This window comes from Oryctolagus cuniculus, chromosome 4 (genome assembly GCF_964237555.1).
Source record: "Oryctolagus cuniculus chromosome 4, mOryCun1.1, whole genome shotgun sequence".
Taxonomy (NCBI): domain Eukaryota; kingdom Metazoa; phylum Chordata; class Mammalia; order Lagomorpha; family Leporidae; genus Oryctolagus; species Oryctolagus cuniculus.
The window spans coordinates 88384528-88409337 of record NC_091435.1 but is presented as its reverse complement, the minus strand read 5'-3'; the positions used below and the strand labels follow the sequence as shown (position 1 = coordinate 88409337).

General features: G+C 36.6%; 1 long non-coding RNA gene across 3 annotated transcripts in view; it reads right to left on the bottom strand.

Moving 5' to 3' along the window:
- The window catches only part of LOC127482920 (uncharacterized), a 102737-nt gene that overhangs the window by 52388 nt on the left and 25539 nt on the right, over positions 1-24810 (bottom strand). The window contains exon 6 of one of the 3 annotated variants that reach the window (XR_011388362.1): positions 7804-9220. The exons of 1 other annotated variant lie outside the window; for it this stretch is intronic. This is a non-coding gene — a long non-coding RNA (uncharacterized lncRNA). Of the gene's footprint in view, positions 1-7803; positions 9221-24810 lie in introns of those variants that run through there. One more of the 3 variants, XR_007908842.2, reaches the window with a different exon arrangement.

Genomic DNA, 24810 nt, shown 5'->3' with positions numbered 1-24810 from the left:
AAGAGAAACTTAAAGAAATGGAAATGGAATAGGTCTACTATAATCAGAACTATTTTTAGGTCTGATTTTGACCTAAAATCAATAGGTTTTAGGTTAAAAAAATAGAGATAAAAATAAATGACTAAATTGAGCAGAATAGCATAGCAATTTTAAACTTGTATGCAAGTTTATGCTTGTTTCATCTTATTTATTCTTAATGAGCAAATAGATGCTCTAATATTTTGTTTTTTTCTATAAAATCAAATATATGTTAGATGTTTTCTTTAGAGATGATATATGTTTACTTTGCTGTTTTGGTTTTATTGTCTTTAACATGTTCCTATACTTAAACTTTTTCACAGATACGCTAACTCAAGATGTGTATTTACATGGAATATTTGATAGAGGACACTTTATTAGATAGTGCTCAAATCGGGATAAAGAAAAAAGGAATAGAATAGTAATACAGATAGGAATCACATTACAGAAGGTTTTATGTGATAAAGCAAAAAAGATAGCAATTTCTTTCTTTTTTTTTTTTTTTTTGACAGAGTGGACAGTGAGAGAGAGAGAGAGAGACAGAGAGAAAGGTCTTCCTTTGCCGTTGGTTCACCCTCCAATGGCTGCTGTGGCCGGCGTGCTGTGGCTGGCACACCGCACTGATCCGAAGGCAGGAGCCAGGTGCTTCTCCTGGTCTCCCATGGGGTGCAGGGCCCAAGCACTTGGGCCATCCTCCACTGCACTCCCGGGCCATAGCAGAGAGCTGGCCTGCAAGAGTGGCAACCGGGACTAGAACCTGGTGTGCCAGTGCTGCTAGGTGGAGGATTAGCCTAGTGAGCCGCGGTGCAGGCCAAAAGATAGCAATTTCTTTAGGAGTCAATAGATTGTCACATGGATGTTACAGCAAGGGACTAAGTTTGACATATTAGTAATTTTGAAAGATAACTGATGAGAAAGTGAATGGGAGACTACTGATATGTTGAAAATGAAGATAAGGAGAAAAAAAACCCAAGTAAGAGAAGATGTGTATCTAAATTAAAATATTAAGAATGAGCCAAATTAAAGTTATAAATATTAAAAGTTACTTTCCTGGTATCTCTATTTTTTATTGATCCCTCATCTGGCAGTCCTTATAGACTGCTTACTGCACAGTGTTCATGCTCTACACATTTGGGATTTTCTGATGACAGCGTCATATATTCCACAATTCTGCTAAATACATCAAACCCCCAGTTTACTCTTTGGAAAGCTGAGTCTTTAGCTGGCAAAAAGAAAGAATTTTTAAGCACTTGTCTAGCATTAGTGACTTTGTTTAGAGTAGGGAAATGTTTTTTTCCTCAAGGGTTTAAAACTTAACTTTTCTACTAATTAAATTATCAGTTTCTCTAGTTTTCCATAAAAGATGTTTCATCCAGTACTGGTTGATCTTGGTGTCTATTCTCTCAGGTAACTGGCTTAGCCGAAATCCATCCAATTATATTTTCCATCCAAGTGCTGTAGCAATCAACACCTGAACATATTATACAAAGAAATTTCAAATATGGTTAAAGAAAATCCATGTCAGAAGCACCAAATGAAAATACAGGTTGCATAGATAAGAATGTAAAATAAATTTATTTTACATAAAAATTTTTCTTTTCTTTTTTTCTCTTTAATAAGAAGTCAGGGCAGTTGGGAATTGTTCTCAGTTATAAAATGAATCGTTCTATATAAATTTCCAATGCAATATACTGGAAAAAACACCTGCTAAGGAAAAGCAGAAATATACTAGGTTAATTATGAGTAAAAATGAGAAAACTCAAGCAAACATTGCTTTTTTCCCCACAACTGAGTCTAGGGAACTGTTAAACTAACATTTATTTGCACAGTGGGCATAAATTTTATGAAATATTTGATAAACATGTCTTCAAACTTACCAACAAATATATTTTGACTTCATAAAATATCATAATGTTTAGAATATATATATGTGTGTGTGTATATATGTATATGAGAGAGACAGACAGACAGACACACACACACACACATACACACAATTACCAAGAATATGAGATAGGTCTCAGAAGATGCCTGAAAAATATTGCTTATTTCTTGAGATTTTAAAATTGATTTATTTAGTTTGTTTTAAATTTTTTATTTAAGATAAACAAATTTTATGTAATTCATATGTACAGATTTAGGAATATTGTGATATTTCCCACCATACCCTCCCTCTTACCAATGCTACTAGGCTTTTCCTCCTTCCTCTCTTATACTCTCTCTAAATTTTTGCAGTGATCTACTTTCAGTGTACTTTATATTCATAAGATTAACCCGACACTAAATAAAGCACTCAACAAATAGAAGGAAAAAAAAAAAAAACACTCTTCGTCAACTGTAGAGACAAGGTATAAACAACCACTGAATCTCAAAATGTGAATTTCACTCCTATACGTTCTATTTTTGGTACTTTATTAGTCATCACATATTGGAGAAAATATATGGTATTTGTCTTTTGGGGATTGGCTTACTCACTAAGTGTATGGTTTTCTATTTTGTTGCAAAAGACAACATTTCATTTTTTATGGATGAATAGTATCCCATTCTCTCTCTCTCTCTCTCTCTCTCTCTCTCTTCCCCCCCCTTCATTCACTTTTATGTTCCAGTCATCAGATGATAGGCATCTGATAACTCTTTCATATGCTGATTTCATGTCCCTTGGGTAAATTCTCAGGATTGGGATTGCTGGGTGATATGGTACCTCTATTTTCAACTTTCTGAGATCTTCATACTATCTTCCACAAGAGCCATAATAGTTTACATTCCCACCACAGTGAATTAAGGTACCCTTTTCCCCACATCCTCATCAACATTTCTTGTTTGTTGATTTCTGTATGACAGTGATTCTATCAGGGGTGAGGTAAACCTCATAGTGGTTTTGATTTGTGCTTCCCTGATGGCTAGTGATCCTGCACATTTTTTCATGTGTCTGTTGGCCATGTGAACTTCATCTTTTAAAAAATGTCTGTTCAAATCCCTTGCCCGTTTTTCAATTGGATTGTTTGTTTTGTTGTTGTTGAGTTTCTCAAGGTCTTTCTGGATATTAATCCTTTCTCAGTTTAATAGCTTGCAACTATTTTCTCTCATTTTGTCAGTTTCCTCTTCATTTTGCTGAGTGTTTTCTTTGCAGTGCAGAAGCTTCTCAGCTTGATATAATCCAATTTGCTTATTGTTTTTATTTTATTTTCTGTGATTCTTGGATCTTTTCCAATAAGTCTTTCCTATGACAATTCCTTGCAGAGTTTCCCCAATTTTCTTCTCTAGTAATGTGATGGTATCAAGTCATTGATTTAGATACAGATCCATTTGAAGTTGATTTTTATATAAGGTGTAAGGTAGGATCTTGTTTCATACTTTTGCCCACAGAGATCCAATTTTGCCAACACTATTTGTTGAAGAGATTGTCCATTCTCCAGGAATTGATTTTAGCTCCTTTGTCAAAATTGAGTTGATTGTAGATGTGTGTATTGAATTCTGCAGTTTCCATTCTGTTCCATCATTCTGTGTGTCTATTTTTGTGCTAGTTTCAGGTTGTTTGATTATAACTGCTCTATTTTATGTCCTGAAGTCTTGTATTATGTTGCCTCTGGCCTTGTTTTTATTTTTTAAGATTGCATTATCTCGGGGCTGCACTGTGGCATACTAGATAAAGCTGCCGCCTGCAGTGTTGGCATCCCATATGGGTGCCAGTTTGAGTCTGCCTGCTTTGCTTCCAGTGCAGCTCTTTGCTATGGTCTGGGAAAGCACTGGAAGATGACCCAAGTCTTTGGGCCCCTGCACCTGCGTGGGAAGACCCAGAGGAAGCTCCTGGTTTCTGGCTTTGGATTGACGCAGCTCTGGCCATTGCAGCCAGTTGGGGAGTGAAGAACCAGTGGATGGAAGATCTTTCTCTCTCTCTCTGTTTCTCTCTCCCTCCCTCCCTTTATCCCTCCCTCCCTCTTCTTTTCTCTTTGTGTAATTCTGACTTTCAAATAAATGAATAAATATTTAAAAAATATTTTGAAAAAGATTGTGTTAGTTCATGAAAGGACATTGTATTTTATTAAATGCTTTCTCTACATCTATTGAGATAGTCACATGGTTTTTATACTTCAGTTTGTTAATGCAATGTATAACATTTGATTATTTGTGTTGCACCATCCCTGCATATCCAGGATAATTTTCAGTTGGTCCAGATAACTGATCTTTCTGATGTGTTTTGGAATTGTTTAGTTAGTATTTTGTTGAGAATTTTGCATCTATGTTCACCAGGATATTTGTCATACAGATCTCTTTGTTATATCTTTTTCTGGTTTTGGAATAAAGGTGATACTGGCTTCATAGAAGGAATTTACAAGGATTCTCTCCCTTGCATTTTTTTTTCGTAGCTTGGGGAGAATTGGAATTCATCAGTGAAGCTGTAAGACTTGAACTTTTCTTTGTTGGGAGGGTCTTTATTACTTATTCAATCTGGCTCAGAAGATAATGCACAGAAGTAGATGAAACACAAGAACAGAGCAGAGAAGTAAATTAGCATTCCCATTTTAAATTTTAAAAGAGGCATTATTATCATTGGTTTTAAAATAGTTCAGAAAGTTATTCATTAAAAAGTATCAATACTACCAGTTGATCTGTAATCCTATTTCTCTGAGGTCACCATTCTATTACAGATAGTCTTACTCTTACTCTATTTAACTATGTATCAGGGCTGGCAAGGTGGTGTAGTAGGTTAAGCCTCTGCCTGAGATGCTGGCATACCATATGGAAGGTATTTCAAGTCCCACTGCTCCTCTTCTGATCTAGCTCTCTGCTATGGCCTGGGAAAGCAGAGGAAGATGGCCCATGTCCTAGGACCTCTGCACCCATCTGCAAAACCCGGAATTAGCTCCTGTCTCCTGGTTTCAGAACAGCCCAGCTCCTGCATTGCAGATATTTGGGGAATGAACCTGCAGATGGGAGATCTCTCGGGGCCAGCGCTGAGGCGTAGAGGGTAGAGCCACCACCTGCAGTGCCTACATTCCATTTGGGCGCTGGTTCAAGTCCTGGCTGCTCCACTGGGAAGGCAGTGGAAGATGCCCCAAGTCCTTGAGCCACTCCACCTACATAGGAGACCCAGAGGAAGCTCCTGGCCCCTGTCTTAGGAAGTGGCACACCTCTAGCCATTGTGGCCAACTGGGGCATGACCCAGTGGTTGGAAGACCTCTCTCTCTCTCTTTCTCTCTGCCTCTCCTTTTCTCTCTGTGTAACTCTGACTTTCAAGTAAATAAAATCTTTTAAAAAGCCTCTCTCTATCTCTGGTCTCTCTCTCTCTCTCTCTCTCTCTCTCTAATTCTGTCAAATCAATAAACTATGTGTCAATTTACACATACAAAAATATAATATGCACAGAAGTTTTTCAAAATACATATTTTTATAACTTGTTTTACTGCTTTAAACTATAACAGATTTTTATGTTTAATTGCATGAACATAAATAAATCAAAATACATAAATTGATTTTAGGCAACTGGTTATTACAAAAAGTATCAAAAGTATCATAATTTACCTAATTTTAAACTGAAAGACATTTGTTCTGTTTCTAATTTTTTTTCTTAAATATAATGTTGCTATTATGAACAATTTCATACATATATCCTGATCTGTGAGTGTATTTATTTGGAAGTGGAATTAATTGCTTAAGAACAGATTCATCAATGAATATTATCAATATTAATGTACCAGTTAAAATACATTTTTGATGATTATCTTAAGTTTCATTTCTTTAATTGCAAATGTTTAGAAAGCATTTATAAATGCTCCTCCACATTGAAGCATCATTAGTTCATGCCTGCCATCACCATAGCAACCCATTTAATGAAACAGGAACAGCTTTAGCAAAAGAGATGGCAAGAATCAGCCTGCATATGCCATGCTTTTCACAATTTTTAGCACTAGCTATCAAATAGATTATCAATGACCTTCTGTTCCTATGGATTCTTGGTGTGAGATATCGCTATTGACTTTTTAAAAGTAATATCTTAAATATCTATAAAAGTTCTCTCAACATGGGACAAACAGAAGAAATACAAACAATAAGAACTGCCCACTTACTCTTTGTACCTAGAATATTTTATCCCAGACATGATTGAATACTCTTTATCTGTTATCTTGAACCATATGAATTTTCAGAGTTAAAAGTCAAAAAAGTCAAATAGCAGCAATTGCAAACAACTCAATCTAGTAAAATCAGTAATGGTAGAAACTACAGTCATGGCCACAGTATTTTAAAATTTTAAGAACTCAAAGTCTCCTGTGTTCTGGATACTCTAATTGCTTCTCATTGTATCATAATTTACATTACCACAATGTAATTCCTCATCAATGCTGGCTGCTCAAGATTGCAATTTAATTCTTCTTTTGTTAGGTTCCATGCCTCCTTCAAATGTCATCTCAGATCCCTCTTCCTCTGTGGGAAATCTTATACTCACAGAACCTTCCAACCCAACTCTCCACTCTAACTTTATCTGTACTCACTTTCATTGATGGAAGGATACCTGTAAATGTCCAAATTTTGTTAATAAAGAGTACTCATTGAAATAGCCCTAGTAAAGTATCATAAAGATGGTAAACTTTGGGGTCAAACACTGATCTTTCCAACAAAACAGTCACAACTATCTGTGGATGAAAATAGCTTATGGAGAGCTCTGGGATACTAGAAACCTTACAGATCACACAAACCAAGGATAGCTGCGTAGAGAACAGTAGGAAACACCTTGACTGCAATCATGCTACTCTCCCATTGGAATTAGTTTAGAGCCTAGAAAGAGTTATTCTTCTTGGGAGAAGATGAACAGAATGACCCCAGTGGCCCTCATCACCATCACTGGGGACTCCTGCAGTCTTCATTGGTCCTGAGATAAGATGTGTAGGAGAGAAGAAAGGTTATTTGGACTTAGAGTTTTGGAAGTTCACAGCTCATGATTAGGAAGCCACACAGGTCCAAGCATTTGATGAAGCCAGGGTAGAAGGGTGATTATCTCATGAACAAGGGAACAGAGAACACTTTTTATTCTTGAATTTATTTTTATTGTATATATTTAAGGAACTAGGTGAATGATGAGTTTATCAGTGTTACTAATCATCCAGAAATAACCACAATGAGACACTATATAACACCTTTTAGGAAGACTGCTCTCAAAAAATGAAATAGTGTTGGTGAGTATGTAGAAAAAAGGAAACACTGATACACTGTGGATAAGAAATAAAATCAGAACCTTGAAGAGGCATTTTCTTCCCCATGTTCATTGAAGAATTCTTCAAAAATAACCAAGACATGAAAGCTTCTGAAGTGTCCATTGATGGATGAATGGATAGAGAAAATGTGATGCATATGCTGAACAGTGTATTTCATTTGCAATAAAATGAATGAGCCTGGAGGATATTATACTAAGTGAAATGATCCAGAAACGGAAGAAAACTCCTGCACGATCACACTTCTATTTGGAAAATAAAAATAAATTAAAATTCAAAGAAACAGAAAATACAATGGTGAACATCAAAGTCAAGAAAACCGGAGAGAAAAATTTTAATTCAAACAGTACAAAGTTGCAATTATGTAGGATGAATAAGTTTAGAGATCTAATATATAGCATGATAAATATAATTAATAATATTGTATACTGGAAATTTTCAAGACAGTAGATTTTCAGTGTTTACCACCAAAAAAAGAGTAATTATGTGAAGTGATGGATACATAAATTTGCTTTGCTACAGCAATCATTTTATTATGTATAAGTACATCAAAATACCACTTTTTCATCTAAAAATCATGGAAAATAGCAATTAAAAATATATGTTAATAAATATGGCCCAAAATGTTCCAAGAAATACATATCAAGAAAAGGAGACCCCAGCTCATACTTATGGAATAAGCAAAAATTGATATTTAGAATAGGCTTCAAAGGTGGCTGCCTATTTAAGTTAACATTTCATAAATATCTGGCAACATTTATGACCAAATTAATGGATAGTTAGGAGCCCAGACACTTGAGTCAGATATACTAAGCTTATGTTTTGTGATTGCATTTACTACCATGGACAAGTTACATGGGCTTCAGTTTTCTCATCTGTAAAATGGGAGTATAATAACAGCCCATATCTTATAGATTAGTTGTAATGGTAAAAAGGATAAATACATGTGAAAACTTAGGAAACTTCCTGCAACCAAGTAAGTGCTAGTCAAAGTAGTGACTACTTTATTTTCAGAAATTTGTTGGGTAGTCTCTAAGATCTCACAGAAGTATACAATCACCCTGTAGCTCTCAAGAATCGATATATGTCCCCATATTTTCATATTCCATGTAGCAAAATAAAATCATAGGAGTTTCCTAAAAGTTCTCCTTAGAAGGTAGATTAGAGAGGTATAATGCCTCTAAGGAGCCCAATTTCCTGTGTTCAGTGATCACTCCAACTATAATCACTTCCTCTGGCAAATCCACTTGTTTTTCTAGCATTTTACAGTTTTAGTGATGTTCAATTCTCTCTACATTGTGAGATTGATAACAATGTATAGTCCTGCTCACAGAAGTTAGGGTAGTGTTTGTGACTAGGTCAGTGAAAGGAACTGAGGGAAGGCAGGTGAAGAGGGAGATGGAAGTGTAAAGGGTGTATAAGTCTTAGCATTCTGGGGAGAGAAGACTTTTAAAAAACATTATTTTTTTATTTCTTAGTAAATTACTCAAATTTTAATTCCATAATCTTTTTAGGTTTGTCTTTAGACCTGACATGCTTTGATAAATTATTTGTTTACAAATAGATCATACCAGGTAAATGTGGGGTAGTTGAACCCTGGGCGCACAATTGCCTTATCATAACATCCTATTCCATTTTTGCACCACACTTATATCTTACCCTAGAAGTCATGCATTTATATGCATTTAGGCTAGGAAGCATTACAGAACAAAGAAAAGACCTGCTAAAATAAATTTTTAGGAGGAAGGCCTTCATAATTATTCATTTCAGCAATCCCTGTCTAGAGCAGATACTCAAGACATGCCTGATGAAACACTGACTCAACAAACGAGTTAATCATTTTCCTCACCAAAAATTGAGCCAATCTCCCTTTTTTTATTTTGCATGGAGAATTTATCTTTTTCAAAACCTCCAACTCAGACTGGGTTTAACACTCCATTAAACAAGGGAAGGGAAGCCTTTTCATTGCCAGATAGTTTGCAAAATTACTCTTCCTGCAAAAGAGCAAAAGGGAAAGCAATCAAAAACAGATAAATGTGGAAAAATGTAAGTAACTATTTGTCCCATGTAGGTCACTATTCTCCACCATGGAGAATGTAGTATGTCCTCTAACTGCAAAAATACTTCTTAGAACTAACACCTAAATAAAAAAAAAGCAGCTTTTGTTAATTAGCAGTATTCTCTTGAAATACACACATAAATACACACATATACATATATGTTGCATATATTATGAATTACTTTGGGAAAGTTAAACAAAAAAGTAAAAATTAAAATATAGAATAGTTCCTGCCACCTAGTAAATGCAACTGCAAGAGCATATATATTCATCAATAAAAGGAAGCTTAAGAGTAGGATTATTTATATATTATATAACAGGCACCCTTGCCATGAAAAAAGTATCAAAGATTTTGCATAAGAAGCATTATGATTTCTCTAAATATACCAAGTGAAAAGCAACAACTGTGATAGCAATAGTAGTTATTCATGTGTCTCATATTGTTCTAATAGTTTTATAAATATTAACTCATCTAATATTTACAACATATGAGGAGATGGTATTACTACCATCTCTTCTTTATAAATTATAAAACTGAAGCAAAAATGTTTATTTGTTAAATGAACTAATAATTATTGAGTATGGATACAAACTGAGGCATTTTCACTCTGTGTTTTGTGCCCTTAACTACTATTCTATGTGGAAAGTAAATACGAAAAATATTTGTTTCAAGTAATGGACTATTCCACTGAAGTTTCTGCACTAAATGATTGATGATGTCTCTTGAATTTGAGACTCCAGCAAATCAATTTAATAAATATATTTGCCAATTACTGTGTTTAGCACTGTGGGAATTGTGCACTGAAAGATAAGGAACAATCCCTGTACCACAGAATTTGCAATCTGGTCTTAGAGGCAGATGTTTATATCCAAATGGCAACAGGAGTCAGATGAAATTAATGACATAAAGAGACACTTTGTGATATGTGAGATCAGTGTTAGAAAGAACTGACAGCAGGAGTGTTTGATGGTTATCTAATTCTTAGTTCAACTAAGAATCCAGCCTTTAGAGACCTTAATTTCGTTAGTAGAAGATCATAAACATTTGAGTGATATGACAGAGAGGGCTACAGATTAGAAATCAAAAGATACAGTACTGGCCAGCGCCGTGGCTCAATAGGATAATCCTCCACCTAGTGGCGCCGGCACACAGTGTTCTAGTCCTGGTCGGGGCACCGGATTCTGTCCTGGCTGCCCCTCTTCCAGGCCAGCTCTCTGCTGTGGCCCGGGGAAGGCAGTGGAGGATGGCCCAAGTGCTTGGGCCCTGCACCTGCATGGGAGACCAGGAGAAGCACCTCTGCTCCTGGCTTTGGATCAGCACAGTGCGCCGGCCTCAGCGCACCAGCCGTGGAGGCCATTGGAGGGTGAACCAATGGCAAAAGGAAGAGCTTTCTGTCTCTCTCTCTCACTATCCACTCTGCCTGTCAAAAAAAATTTTAAAAAAAAAGATACAGTACTTACTATGTGGCTAGCTATTTCACAAGCTAGCAACTTGAGTTTCAGTTACTTTATCTTTTACCTGGATATGTGGGAATCTTTCTTCTACCTATTTTGAATATTTTCATTGGATTATTTATTTTAGGTGAGATTCTAGTAAGACAACATATAGAATGGACAGACTTCCTAGAAGATGCAAAGAATGTTGTTAGTTCACAGCTACCAATCATTGATTCCTTCAGGATTCATCTTGACTTAAAGGAGCATAAGTTGAGGGGTTCCAAGAAGGCTAAATAGGGAGCAGATAAGCTGACTTCGACCAGGGGAAGATAACAGGATAAAAGCAGAGGAAGTACATTCATTGTCAGGGGAGAATTGGAGTGGAATTTACAGTGGAAATTATACAGAAAGAGAGATCCCTGCCAGGACACATTTCTTGATATCCACCAAAGAAACAGATACTCCACTAAGTCACAGAAGTATAGTTCAAAGTTAAAAACCCATAAGTGGAAAAAATCAACAAGTGTTTCCACAAATGCCTGAAATAACACAGATATACAAGTAACATGAACAACAACAACAACAACAAAACACACTATCTCTCAATATTAGAGACAAGGGATGTAAAAAATCATTGAATCACAAATTGTTCATTTCACTCCAATACATTAGATCTTTTTTGACAGGCAGAGTCAGACAGTGAGAGAGAGAGACAGACAGAAAGGTCTTCCTTCCATTGGTTCACCCCCCAAATGGCCGCTACGGCCAGCTCACTGCACCAATCCGAAGCCAGGAGCCAGGTGCCTCCTCCTGGTCTCCCATGCGGGTGCAGGGCCCAAGCACTTGGGCCATCCTCCACTGCCTACCCCGGGCCACAGCAGAGAGCTTGACTGGAAGAGGAGCAATTGGGACAGAATCCTGTGCCCCAACTGGGACTAGAACCCGGGGTGCCGGCGCTGCAGGCGGAGGATTAGCCAAGTGAATCACGGCACTGGCTGGTATTTGTCTTTTTGAAACTGGCTGATTTCATTAAGTATAATGGTATCCAGTTGCATCCATTGTTACAAAAAAACAGGAATTCTTTTTTTGTTTTTTGCTTGTTTTACCACTGAGTAGTACACCATAGTGTCTATGTACCATAATTTCTTTATCTAGTCATGTGTTGATTGAATCTATCTTTTTTATTTAGTAAATATAAATTTCCAAAGTACAGTTTATGCATTACAATGGCTTCTCCCCCATAATTTCCCTCCCACTAAAACCCCTCCAATCTCCCGCTCCATCTCCCATTCCATTCACATCAAGATTCATTTTCAATTATCTTTATATACAGAAGATCGATTCAGTATATATTAAGTAAAGATTTCATCAGTTTGCACCCACACAGAAACACAAAGTGTAAAATACTGTTTCAATACTAGTTATAGCATTACTTCACATTGGACAACACATTAAGGACAGAGATCCCAAATGAGGAGTAAATACACAGTGACTCCTGTTGCTGACTTAGCAATTTGACACTCTTGTTTATGGCATCAGTAATCTCCCTAGGCTCTAGTCATGAGTTGCAAAGGCTATGGAAGCCCTTTGAGTTGCCGACTTCGATCTTATTCTGACAGGGTCAAAGTCAAAGTGGAAGTTCTCTCATCCCTTCAGAGAAAGGTAACTCCTTCTTTGATGGCCCCATTCTTTCTACTGGGATCTCCTTTGCAGAGATCTTTCATTTAGGTCTTCTTATTTTTTTTTCCAGAGTGCCTTGGCTTTCCATGCCTAAAATACTCTCATGGGCTCTTCAGCCAGACCCAAATGCCTTCAGGGCTGATTCTGAGGCCAGAGTGCTATTTAGGACATCTACCATTCTATGAGTCTACTGTGTATCCTGCTTCCCATGATGGATCGTTCTCTCCCTTTTTGATTCTATCACTTAGTATTAGCAGACACTAGAGTTATTTGTGTGATCCCTTTGACTCTTAGACCTATCAATGTGATCAATTGTGAACTGAAATTGATCACTTGGACTAGTGAGATGGTATTGGTACCTGCCACCTTGATGGGATTGTATTGGAATCCTCTGGCACGATTCTAACTCCACCATTTGGGGCAAGTCCGATTGAGCATGTCCCAAATTGTACGTCTCCTCCCTCTCTTATTCCCACTCTTATATTTAACAGGGATCACTTTTCAGTTAAAATTTAAACACCTAAGAATAATTGTGTGTTAATTACAGAGTTCAACTAATAGTACTAGAACAAAACAAAATACTAAAATTGATAAAGTATTACATTGTACATCAACAGTCAGCACAAGAGCTGATCAAGTCACTGTTATTATAATGTCCATTTCACTTCATCAGGTTTCCCCTTTGGTGCCCAGTTAGTCATCGCTGATCAGGGAGAACATGTGATATTTGTCCCTTTGGGACTGGCTTAATTCACTCAGCATGATGTTTTTCAAATTCCTCCATCTTGTTGCAGATGACCGGATTTCATTGTTTTTGACTGCTGTATAGTAATCTATAGAGTACATGTCCCATAATTTCTTTATCCAGTCTACTGTTGATGGGCATTTAGGTTGATTCCAGGTCTTAGCTATTGTGAATTGAGCTGCAATAAACATTGAGGTGCAGACAGCTCTTTTATTTGCCAATTTAATTTTCTTTGGGTAAATTTCAAGGAGTGGGATGGCTGGGTTGTATGGTAGGGTTATATTCAGGTCTCTGAGGAATCTCCAAACTGACTTCCATAATGGCTTAACCAGTTATGGACATCTCCCTTGATTCAATATCTTACCTATTGTGAATTGAGCTGCTATAAACCAGGAGGTACAGATAACCCTTTCATATGCTGATTTCTATTTCTTCCCTCTTATTTTGAGTGTGGTATTTTTTGTTTTGTTTTGTTTTGTTTTTTTTCAGGAACTTGAGACACACTGATATATCATTTATTTAATGCATTTCAAACGCAAGAGACCTCAAATAGCTAGAGCAAATCTTAAAAAAAAAAAAAAAACCAAAGCCGGAAGCAACACAATATCAGATTTCCAAAGATGCTACAGAGCATTTATAATCAAAACAGCCAAGAACTGGCACAAAAATTGACAAGTAGATCAATTGAACAAAATAGAAATCTCAGAAATTAATACACACATATACAATCAACTAATCTATGACAAATGAGTTGAAATCAATCCTTGGAGAAAGAACAGTCTCTTCAACAAACACTGATGGGAAAATTGGATCTATAGATACCGCATTATGAAGCAAGAAATGTACCTTACACCTTATACAGAAATCAACTCAAAATAGATGAAAGATCTAAATCTATGACCTGATGCCCCCCAAAAAAACTAGAGTAAGACATCATAGAAACTCTGCATGACATTGGCACAGGAAAGGCTTTTTGGAAAAGATCCCAGAATCACAGGCAATAAAGACTGAAATAGACAAATTGGATTACATCAAGCTAAGGAGCTTCTATACTGCAAAGGAAATACTCAGCAATGTGAAGAGGCAGCTGACAGAAAGAGAAAATATTTGCAAACTATGCAACTGATAAAGAATTACTATCCATTACCTACAAAGAGCTCAAGAAACTCAACAACAAAAAAAACTATCCAATTAAGAAATGGGCAAAGGACATGAACAGACAATTTTCAAAGGATGAAATACAAATGGCCAACAGACACATGAAAAAATGTTTGTGATCACCAGCCATCAGGGAAATTTAAATAAAAACCACAATGATATTTCACCTCATCTCAGTTAGAATGGCTATAATCCAATAATAATAATAAAAATACTGGCAAGGATGTAGTGGAAAAGGTACCCTAATACACTGTTGGTGGAAATGTAAAGTAGTACAACCATTGTGGAAGACAATGTGGATATACCTCAGAGATCTGAAAATAGATCTACCATACAACCCAGCAATCCAACTCCTGGGAATTTACCCTAAGGAAATGCAATCAACATATAAAAGAGTTATTTGCCTTCCCATGTTTATTGCAGCTCAATTCACAAGTGCTAAGATATGCAATCAATCCAGATGTCCATCAACTGATGACTAGGTAAAGAAAATATAATGTATAGACACTATAGAGTAGTACTTAGCCATAAAAAAGAACGAAATCCTGGATGCAACTGGAAACCATTATGCATGGTGAAAAAAACCAGTCTCAAAAGGATAAATATATGTTTGCTCTCATATGTGGCAGATAATGGAAAATACCAAAAATGTACAGGAGTGAAATGGTCATTTTGGGATATGATTGTCAATTTTAGCCCTTGTTTATACTCCTGTGGAACTGTGGTTTTTATACTTTTTACTTGGTGAATATCATGACTGATGGCTAAATAAACCTGTGAATATAGTATGGATTAAAATTATAGCTTTGCAAAAACTGATGAAGAAAGGGTAAGGAGGGAATGGGTTTGGGGTGGAACAGGGGAGTGAGGGTAGTATGGCAGTCTTCTTGGAATTTTACCTTAGGAATGCACAAAATATGCTTTCTTTATATTAATAAAAAGGTTTAAAAAAAAAGAAGCAGAGGTCATGATCTTTTCCTGGTGGCTCCTGGCCAATTAAGGAACAAAGCAGTGGCCCAAAAACTGACAGTATTTTAGCCAAATACTGTACTATTGAGACTCTGTTGAGCTGGAAGAGAGCTTGTCTAGTATGCATCATGCCAAATCCAATTTCTTCCTTTTTTTTCCTTTCACAAGCATTACTTCCTTTTTTTAAAACTTTTATTTAGTAAATATAATTTTCTGAAGTACAGTTTATGGATTACAATGGCTTCCCCCCCATAACTTCCCTCCCACCCTCAACCCTCCCATCTCCTGCTCCCTCTCCCATTCCATTCACATCATGTTTCATTTTCAATAATCTTTATATACAAAAGATCAATTTAGTATATATACATAGTAAAGATTTCATCAGTTTGCACCCACACAGAACATAAAGTGTTAAATACTGTTTGAGTACTAGTTATAGTATTAATTCACATTGGGCAACACAGTAAGGACAGAGATCCCAAATGAGGAGTAAGTACACAGTGACTCCTGTTGTTGACTTAACAAATTGACACTCTTGTTTATGGCATCAGAAATCTCCCTGGACTCTAGTCATGAGTTGTCAAGGCTATGGAAGCTGTTTGAGTTCACTGATTTCCATCTTATTTAGACAAGGTCATAGTCAAAGTGGAAGTTCTTTCCTCCCTTCAGAGAAAGGTAACTCCTTCTTTGATGGCCCATTATTTCTACTGGGATCTCACTCACAGCAATGTTTCATTTAGTTTTTTTTTTTTTTTTTCCCAGAGTGTCTTGGCTTTCCATGCCTAAAAAACTCTCATGGGCTCATCAGCCAGACCCAAATGCCTTCAGGGCTGATTCTGAGGCCAGAGTGCTATTTAGGACATCTACCATTCTATGAGTCTGCTGTGTATCCTAATTTCCTTGTTGGATTGTTCTCTCCCTTTTTTGTTCTATCAGTTAGTATTAGCAGACACTAGTCTTGTTTGTGTGATCCCTTTGACTCTTTGACCTATCAGTGTGATCAATTGTGAACTGAACTTGATCACTTGGACTAGTGAGATGGCATTGGTACCTGCCACCTTGATGGGATTGTATTGGAATCCTCTGGCACGATTCTAACTCCACCATTTGGGGCAAGTCCGATTGAGCATGTCCCAAATTGTACGTCTCCTCCCTCTCTTATTCCCACTCTTATATTTAACAGGGATCACTTTTCAGTTAAAATTTCAACACCTAAGAATAAATGTGTGTTAATTACAGAGTTCAACCAATAGTTCACAAGCATTAGAATAAAGCTTTTCCACTTCTAATTTTTGATATTGGCTTTTAGGAAAAGCTAATCATTACAGAGAATATAAAAATAGAAAGGCAGAGGTAAAATCAATCACAGTTTTATAATCCCTACTAATTGGTTTCATTTTTTTCTGTGAGTCAGTGATCTTCAAATTACTTGAATGTGAGCACCTACTAATAAAGAGTTCTTGACATATACTCTCAGTATATGTTTATATACATTAATTTATAAAATATATGGCAAGTAGACTGTTAGATATTATATGTTATAAACAGACACAAAAGTAAGCTTTTACTAGTAAAAATATAAAAATTAGTAAAAATTTATGTATTCTTTTTTATTAGTTACCAACAAATTTTGGGATTTATTGACATAAATGCATACTCCACTGGATACTATTGAATTTGGAAATGAAGGTCCCTAGGTGTTTTATGTGTTTAAATTATTGAGATATATATTTTACAAATGCCATTCGGATGAGACTGTGGAGGGTGAATCAATTAGGGCTCAAACCAGGAGGAAATGATAAGTTAAAAGGTTACATCACATGGAAAACCAGAGTCCTAGTGTGAATAGAAAGGATATTAAACTTTTAAGAAGAGTTTTTCAGATAAAATGAAGATAATTTAACATCATGGGATACATGCAGTGAGAGATCTCAAATTTAAAATGATACTTAGATAGGGAGCTTTAACAAATCAATGGATGACTATACCACAGAATGATTCAGGATACAGAAAAAGAGAACCTTTCAGAGAATATTATCATAAATTCAGTTTTGACAGTTTAAGCTGATAAGGACTTCTGGCTGGAAAGGAAGATACTGAAAGTGTAGTGGGGCCGGCGCTGTGGCACAGTAGGTTAATCCTCCGCCTACAATGCCAGCATCCTGTTTGGGCACTGGTTCTAGTCCTGGCTACTCCTCTTCCAATTCAGCTCTCTGTTATAGTCTGGGGAAGCAGTGGAAGATGGCCCAAGTGCTTGGGCCCCATACCTGTGAGGGAGACCCGGAAAAAGCTCCTGGCTTCTGGCTTTAGATCGGCCCAGCTCTGGCCATTGTGGCCATTTGGGAAGTGAACCAGCAGAAGGAAGACCTTTCTCTGTTTCTCCTCTCCCTCTCACTATAATTATACCTCTCAAATAAATAAATAAAATATTTTAGAAAAAGAAAGTATGGCATATATTTAATATCCTATGGAAATTTATTACATAGTGTGTACATTAGAGGCAGCCGTGACAGTGAAATATAAATTAGATCAACCAGAGAAGGTGTACACTGAGAAGAGAGCCACATGCTTAAATTGTCATTGCTATGAAAATAGTTTAATATTATATTACTGATAATTCTTGTTTTAAGATTTACCTATTTATTTGAAAGTCAGAGTTACAGAGAGAGAAGGAGAGGCAGAGAGAGTGAGAGGTCTTGCGTCTGCTGGATCACTCCCCAATTGGCCACAATGGCCAGAGCTGCACCAATCTGAAGCCAGGAGCCAGGAGCTTCTTCCAGGTCTCCATGCAGGTGCAGGGGCCCAAGAACTTGTGCCATCTTGTACTGTTTTCCCAGGCCATAGCAGAGAGCTGGGTTGGAAGTGGAGCAGCCAGGACTCAAACCATCTCTCATTTGGGATGCCGGCAAGGCAGTAAGTGGCTTTACCAGCTGTGCCACAACGCAGGCCCCACTACTAATTCTTAAAAGCATTTCTCTGGTTATTTTAAATTATTTTCTCGTAAGATTAAAAACAACTGAATCTAAAATACAACCACTGAAGAAATAAGAAAAAGATGTTATGGTTATATAGTTTCCATCAGAAAATGAAAGAAAATCTTTTTGGAGAGGAAAAACTGTTACCACTAAACTATATAAAAATTACCTGCAATAACTCCTATCAATAAACTAGTAATTTTTGAAAAAGTCTTTTTTTAATTATTCCAGAGACTTCCAAGGGAAGAAGTTCTCTAGATTAGAAACATAAAGATAATATCAGATGGACAAAGGACTCAAACTCTCTATTATAAGAAACAGTTCTCCTTTGGCATAAACATGATTTATCACGTCTTTTTTCCCATTATAATTTAATAAATTCCATTTACTTTTCTTCTTTCCACTTCTATTCATTATAGACTGTTACTGGAAAAAGAAACAGCAAGTATAGCTCGATTAAAAATCGTATACATACCACAATATATCATTTGCTGTCTTGAAAAAAGAAATTTTTCTGATATTTACAGAATTTAGCAAGAATCACTTGTTGTTTTAGTGGTTTTTAAATCAGCTTAATAATATTGGAAACTAACAAATTGCTGTAACAAATATTTGGACACCACAAACTATGTGTATCATCAATAGATGATGCTCCTTGCCTCAATAAACAAATTAAGGCATTTTTGAACCTAGAAAAAAACATATAATGATAGTCATATATTTTAACAGAACCCTATCATCTGAAAAACACTTGCCCTTGCTTGCTTGATATTTTTAGTAAACCAGACATGATAGGTATGATTACTCCCACTTTACAAAACAAAATAAAACCAAACAACAGAAACCTGGGATCCTGGGAAAGTAAGGAACCAATATCACACAAAGAGTAGGAGATTCCAAGTTAGGACAGAATGAACATCAGACACATACTCTTGTTTGATTTATACTACTCATGCAGCCTTTAGAAAACTGTAAGAGTAATAAGGGTTCATAGTTTTTTTTTTATTTTTTTTTAACTTTTATTTAATGAATATAAATTTCCAAAGTACGGCTTATGGATTACAATGGCTTCCCCCCAATAACATCCCTCCAACCCGCAACCCTCCCCTTTCCCACTCCCTCTCCCCTTCCATTCACATCAAGATTCATTTTCTATTCTCTTTATATACAGAAGATCAGTTAGCATACATTAAGATTTCAACAGTTTGCTCTCACACAGAAACATAAAGTGAAAAATACTGTGTGAGTACTAGTTATAGCATTAAATCTCAATGTACAGCACAAACATCCTACATGAGGAGTAAGTGCACAGTGACTCCTGTTGTTGACTTAACAAATTGACACTCTTGTTTATGGCCTCAGTAATCACCCTAGGCTCTTGCCATGAGCTGCCAAGGCTATGGAAGCCCCCTGAGTTCACCGACTCTGATCATATTTAGACAAAGCCATGGTCAAAGTGGAAGTTCTTTCCTCCCTTCAGAGAAAGGTACCTCCTTCTTTGATGACCCGTTCTTTCCACTGGGATCTCACTTGCAGAGATCTTTCATTTAGGTTTTTTTTCTTTTCCCAGAGTGTCTTGGCTTTCCATGCCTGAAATACTCTCATGGGCATTTCAGCCAGATCCGCATGCCTTAAGGGTTCATAGTTTTGCCTTTCCTCTACCCATCAGGAAAAGTGAAAAACCTTAAATTTTCTTCTGCATTATTTACCACGTTGCTTAAATGAGTCTTCCCAGGAATGCTAGATAAATGTTATGTGGAAGTACAAGTCAATAAAAGGGTCTGAACAATAAGCAAGAGATCTGGTAGCTGGCAATGAGTGCCATTGTAGTGAGTGGAAGCTTGGAACAAACACAGTAACACACGCCCTGTGTCCAGTGACAGTAGTGTGAAGGAAGTGTTGAGATGGCAAACTTGATAAGAGGAGTTTTCTGAGAATCATGGTATGTCTCTGAGCTTGGTAGGTTAAAGCTATTCACTGGGATGTGACTGAAGGAAAGTTTCAAAGGCAGGGTTCCGTTATTAGCTGACAGTAAAACCAGCATGGCTGTTTTCCCCCATGAGTATCTGTTGTGAATTGTGTAAATGTGGTTTTGTTCCTGCAGCTGTGATCCCCAACTCTTCCATGCCCTTCAAAATTTCCAAAAATCTTGAAAAATCTAGCACAATATGCATGAATGATGAATTTCATACTTCTGCATATGGAGATCCAATTTTCCCAACACCATTTGTTGAAGACTATCTTTCTCAAAGGAGTGACTTTCACTCACTTGTCAAACACGAGTTGGTTTTAGATGTGTGGATTAATTTCTGGGATTTCTAATCCTATGCATTGTTCCCCATGTCTATTTTTGTGTATCAGACTGCTTTGATTATAATTTCCCTGTAATATATCTTGAAATCTGGCATTGTAATGTCCCAAATTTTTTTTTATTGTTTAATATGGATTTAGGTATTTGGGGTCTCTTGTGTTTCCTATGAATTTTAAGGTCATTTTTGTAGATCTGAGAAGAATGTTCTTGTTATTTTGATGGGATTGCATTGACTCTGTAAATTGTTCTGGGTAGTATGGACATTTTGATGACATTAACTCTTCCAATCCATTAACATGGAAGATTTTTTCATGTGTGTATTTTCCATTTCTTTCCTTAATGTTTTATAATTTCCATTTTAGAGATCTTTCACATTCTTGGTGAAATTGATTGCAAGGTATTTAAGTCTTTTGTAGCTATTGTGAATGGGACAAACCTTACAATTTCTTTCTCAGCCATGGCATTGTTTGTGTATACAAATACTATTGATTTTTGTGTGTTGATTTTATATACTTCAGTTTGCCAAACTCTCTTATTGTGAGAAATGACCACAGTTATTTTCATAGAAGTCTTAGCTTAGCCTTAGTGTGGCTATGATACTAGGCCTCTGTAGCACATAGGATAGAGAGTGGTAAGAACCCCAGAGTAGGTCAATTGCTGAACTTACTTTGCAGCTTGTTACAAAGTGCTCTTGAGTCTCAGTTTCTGGAATTGCATTGGCCTTGCTGATACCACAGTGTAACTTCTATACCCAGCTCCTCTGTCCTAAATCAGTTCAGCAACACTCATCCCGTTACCCCCAACCCTGCTTTGGGAGCAATGTCAGGGTCAGGTTGTACCTCCCAAGTTTCCCAACCAACGATAACTGGGAAATAAATCTGTGTGATTAGGATAAAAGCTGAATTTCCAAGTGCAGTGCCTGCTTCCTTTGGCTGGTCACAGCTCTCAAGACCAGGAATCAATAAAAGCCTCACCTTCTACTTCCTTCATTTTTATGCGTTTATCATTTGATGGATAGGTGGTCCCAGGTGAGCTGATTTCACACACTTGTGAGTTCCAATAGTTTCTTAGTGGAGTCTTTTGGTTACCCTATGCATAGGATAATATCACCTCCATGTCCTCTATTTCTTTCTCATCCCTAAGTGCTCTTGCTAAAATATCCAATACTATACTGAATAATGGGGGTGAAAGTGGGCATCCTCGTCTTTGTCCAGTTCTGAGGAGAAATGCTTTCAATTTTTCCACAATCAGTATGCCATTACTCTTGGGTAGTCATATATATAGCCTTTATAATTTTGAGATATGTTCCTTCTGTGCCTAATTTGTGAAGAGTTTTTTTTTTTTATCATGAATGGATGTTGAACCTTAAATGCTTTATTTGTGTCTATTGAGATGACCATATCATTTTTGCTTTTCATTCTGTTTATGTAATTTATGAAATTTATTGATTTGCAAATTTTGAATAACCCTAGCATCTCTGGGATAAATCACACTTGATCAGGATGTATGATCTTTTTGATCTGGTATTACATGCAATTTGCTAGTATATTGAGAAATTTTGTATCTATGTTCAGCAAGGATATAATTCTGTAGTTTTCATGTTATATCTTTGTTCAGTTCTGGTATCATCAGAGTGTTGCTGGCCTCATTTATAGTTTCATAGTGTTTGATCTTGTTCAGTATTTTGGGATGGTTTTAAAGTATTATTGTTAGTTTTTCTTTAAATGTTTTGTAGTAGTCAGTAGTAAAGCCATCATATTATGTACTTTCCATGATAGACTTTTAATTACTGCTTCAATCTTCTTGCTTGTTATAGGTCTGTTTAGATTATCTATACCTTCTTTATTTAACCTTGGTAGGTTATATGTATCCAGGAATTTATCTATTTCTTTGAGGCCCTCTAATTTGTTATCACATGGTTGTTCTTGCTAGTTTTGTTACGATCTTTTGTATTTCATTTGTGTCAGTTATAATGTATCTATTTTCATCTCTTATTTGAGTTTTTTCTCTTTTTTATCTTTGATAGTATGGCTAAGGGTTAGTAAATTTTTTTTATGTTCTCAAAAAATAACTTTTTGTTTTCTTGTTCTTTTGATTTTTTTTTAAAATTTCAATTCATTTATTCCTTCTCCAATCATTATTTCTCACCGCCTGCTAATGTGGAGTTTGGTTTATTGCTTTTCTAAATCCTTTAAATGCATCTTTAGATAATTTATTTAGACCTTTTTTTTTCTTTTTTTTTAACTTTTATTTAATGAATATAAATTTCCAAAGTACGATTTATGGATTACAATGGCTTCCCCCCCATACCGTCCCTCCCACCCACAACCCTCCCCCCTCCCACTCCCTCTCCCCTTCCATTCACATCAAGATTCACTTTCGATTATCCTAATATACAGAAGATCAGCTTAGTATACATTAAGTAAGGATTTCAACAGTTTGCTCCCACACAGAAACATAAAGTGAAAAATAATAGATGATTTTTTAAATGATGATGAAATCAGATCAGACCTATTGTCATGTTTAATCCCAGTGAGAGTCAAGTTGGGAGTTGATAATTTCTTTTTTTTTTTTTTTTTTTTTACAGAGGATCAGTTTAGTATGCATTAAGTAAAGATTTCAACAGTTTGCACCCCCATAGAAACACAAAGTGAAACATATTGTTTGAGTACTCGTTATAGCACCAAATCTCAATGCACAGAACATTAAGGACAGAGATCCCACACGAGGAGTAAGTGCACAGTGACTCCTGTTGTTGACTTTACCAATTGACACTCCTGTCTATGGCATCAGTAATCTCCCTATGCACCAGTTATGAGTTTCCAAGGCTATGGAAGCCCTCTGAGTTCTCCGATTCTTATCTTGTTTAGACAAGGTCATAGTCAAAGTGGAGGTTCTCTCCTCCCTTCAGAGAAAGGTACCTCCTTCTTTGAAGACCTGTTCTTTCCACTGGGATCTGACTCACAGAGATCTTTTGCCAGAGTGTCTTGGCTTTCCATGCCTGAAATACTCTCATGGGCTTTTCAGCCAGATCGGAATGCCTTTAGGGCTGATTCTGAGGCCAGAGTGCTATTTAGGACATCTGCCATTCTATGAGTCTGCTGAGTATCTCACTTCCCATGTTGGATCACTCTCCCCTTTATTTATTCTATCGGTTAGTATTAGCAGACACTAGTCTTGTTTATGTGCTCCCTTTGACTCTTAGTCCTTTCATTATGATCAATTGTGAACTGAAATTGATCACTTGGAATAGTGAGATGGCATTGGTACATGCCACCTTGATGGGATTGAATTGGAATCCCCTGGTATGTTTCTAACTCTACCATTTGGGGCAAGTCAGCTTGAGCATGTCCCAAATTATACATCTCTTCCCTCTCTTATTCCCACTCTTATGTTTAACAGGGATCACATTTCAGTTAATTTTCAACACTTAAGAATAACTTTGTATTAATTACAGAATTAAACCAGTCATATTAAGTAGAACAGACAAAAAAAACTACTAAGAGGGATAATGTATTAAGTTGTTCATTAACAGTCAGGGCTATGCTGATCAAGTCACCGTTTCCCATAGTGTCCATTTCACTTCAACAGGTTTCCTTTTTGGTGTTCAGTCAGTTGTCACCAATCAGGGAGAACATATGGTATTTGTCCCTTTGGGACTGGCTTATTTCACTCAGCATGATGTGTTCCAGATTCCTCCATTTTGTTGCAAATGACTGGATTTCATTGTTTCTTACTGCGGTATAGTATTCTAAAGAGTACATATCCCATAATTTCTTTATCCAGTCTACCGTTGATGGGCATTTAGGTTGGTTCCAGGTCTTAGTTATTGTGAATTGAGCTGCAATAAACATTAGGGTGCAGAAAAAATATTTGCAAACTATGCAACAGATAAAGGGTTAATAACCAGAATCTACAAAGAGATCAAGAAACTCCACAAAAACAAAACAAACAACCCACTTAAGAGATGGGCCAAGGACCTCAATAGACATTTTTCAAAAGAGGAAATACAAATGTCTAACAGGCACATGAAAAAATGTTCAAGGTCATTAGCAATCAGGGAAATGCAAATCAAAACCACAATGAGGTTTCACCTCACCCCGGTTAGAATGGCTCACATGCAGAAATCTACCAACAACAGATGCTGGCGAGGATGTGGGGAAAAAGGGACACTAACCCACTGTTGGTGGGAATGCAAACTGGTCAAGCCACTATGGAAGTCAGTCTGGAGATTCCTCAGAAACCTGAAG